General features: G+C 48.6%; 1 protein-coding gene across 5 annotated transcripts in view; it reads right to left on the bottom strand.

The window, feature by feature from the left end:
- LOC125036469 (leucine-rich repeat-containing G-protein coupled receptor 5-like) overlaps positions 1–1,684 on the bottom strand; it is a 162,829-nt gene extending 161,145 nt beyond the window's left edge. For all 5 annotated transcript variants that reach the window (XM_047629062.1, XM_047629064.1, XM_047629065.1 and 2 more), the window contains exon 1: positions 857–1,684. The gene's annotated coding sequence lies outside the window, so the exon portion shown is untranslated. The remainder of the gene's footprint in view (positions 1–856) is intronic.
- Between the last annotated feature and the right edge of the window lie 667 nt (positions 1,685–2,351).

Below are 2,351 nucleotides of genomic sequence, written 5' to 3'. Positions count from 1 at the left end.
GATAACAATAAAATATAACAATAATAATAATGATAATGAAATATTGATAATAATAATAATAATAATAATGATAATAATAATAATAATAATCATAATGATAATAATAATAATAATAATAATGATAATAATAATAGTGATAATAATAACAATAATGGTAGCAGTCATTATACATGCCAATTTTATTATCATATATCATTATCACTGCTACCAGCGGCCATGCTTTAATTAGGATATAAGATGTCTTGATAGCAATGAATAAAACATTAATCTGATGTATTGCTGTAATATATTACGTAATCCGTTCATAAAATCATTCAGAGAATATTAAAACTTCTCCTTGAACTGGTATGAGCAAATGGTCTTTGAATAAATAAATATTTCCTTGGTGTGATGTATGTTTATTTTGAAGACCTCGCAAGTTATGCAACTGTCTTAAACCGTGTATAATTTACCGTTTATTTTTGTAATCATTTGCTATCTCTTCAATCGTCCCACAAAGATTGGTAGCAGAGATCAGAAGACTTCATCCCATAAGCAAACCGTTTCTCAAACAATGCTTTCTTGTGTTGCACATGCTCGCAGCCGCGCACACACACACACATACGAACAAGAACACATGACGCCCACACACGCACACGCGAGGCTCCGCGGGACGTCCACACACGCATACAACCACCGACACGAGATATATAGACACGCACACGGACAGCCAGCGGCACTTAAAAAAAAGAGAGGACAACTAGAAAAACAAGCATACACATTTAGAAACACGGGCGCCTCTCTTCATATAAAATCGCAAGCTCGGACCACACCTACACGGAACAACCAGCGATGAAGCTCTACACTGCTTGCTTACCCTGATGACTGGAAGGGCCGGAGGTGGGGGGTGGGGGGCGCCTGTGACGTCACACGAATCGCTGTCGGCGGCGTGTGTACACTGCAGGTTACGGGTAATCTTGACAATGGAAGGAAACTGTGGCTTAAATATGGTGTCTGGGAGACTTAGGGGATATAAGCAGAGTTCACAGGTGCTGCCACAGCGTGTGTAGTGAAAAGTTTCCCGTAATTTTCACTCCGTGTCTGACTCAAGGTTCGTTGACCTTACCAGTTCCGGCGGCGTGAGATGCTCAGTATATGTCTCAGATTAGACAACACATTCACGGCTAATTGAAAGTCCCCAGCGATGGGCTCGGCTTGAGCAGGATTTTCACAGGAATAGGATGTCGATGTCTGCCTCGAACACGCTGAGTGGGCCACCCGCAGAGAGCAGGAGCCGCGGAGAGCACCTGCAATCCTGCCTCCACTCTCTCGTTTTTCTCCTCGCCTTTCTGTCACCCTCTCTTCCCTCACGTGATAAAAGACGAAGCCATTAATTACGGATCTGTCTGTCAGAGAAGCCTCTCTGTCTCTCTCTTCCTCCCGTCGGCAGTCGAGCTGCTCTCACTCTCACCGCCACACACTGGCTTACTCTACGTTATATATTTTTCAGTTCTTTTTTATCACTGCACGAGAGCACACCTACGCGGAGGAGAGCGTGTATGCTGGGGCAGCGGATAACGGCAAAACTTTCTCGACTCGTTAGATGTCGAAGCTAAGTGGCAGCCTCACAGCGGCGGCAGCTGCGGTGAACCCGCTTGGCAGCAAAAAGGCAGGAGGTCCCGACGCGCTCTCACCTCACCCACGGTCGGGATGGCACTGGCAGGCGGCCTCTCGACGCGCGCCCATACCGAGCAGCGGCACGGCGGGCCCCTGCTTGTCCCCCCTCTCTCTCTCTCCCTTCTCCCTTTCCCTCCTCTCGCGCCCATGGCCCTCCCTCCCGCCCCTCCGCCGGCCCGCCCGCAGAAAGTCAGAATGCTCGCCTGGCGCTCTCAGCGGAGAGGCTTCACTTGACCTCGGCGGCCGTTTGGTAACACTTTCGGATGTCTTGGCCTTCTCGATCGGGTTCGAATGAACTCCACTCCCCAGTTAGGCTTTGGCTCAGGTAAAGATTTTATCCGGAGAAGAGAAAAAGGTGAGGGTCGCGATTTTTTCGTATACATGAGACTCTTACTCACGCTGACACAGTTTTGGCTACAGTAACTGCCACGCCGAAACAACAGGAAGAAAGGGACATTGGTTCGGCGATAGCGGGGATGGAGACAATGGAACAGGACGGGGATGGCAAGAGGTGATCGCGAGACGCCGAGAAAGGAGATGGAGGGACAGGAGTTGGAAGGCGTGATGAGACATAGGGGGAAGCGGGGAGAGGGGGGGGGGGGTGAACGTCAAAGTAAAAATGCTGGACAAGGGACCGACAGGGTAGAGGGGACGCAATAAGGGAGAGCCACCAGACAGAGATTCGGTAGAACGAG

Source organism: Penaeus chinensis, chromosome 21, assembly GCF_019202785.1.
Source record: "Penaeus chinensis breed Huanghai No. 1 chromosome 21, ASM1920278v2, whole genome shotgun sequence".
Classification (NCBI taxonomy): Eukaryota; Metazoa; Arthropoda; class Malacostraca; order Decapoda; family Penaeidae; genus Penaeus; species Penaeus chinensis.
Note: the sequence above shows the minus strand (reverse complement) of the source record. Positions and strands in the feature narration are given on the sequence as shown.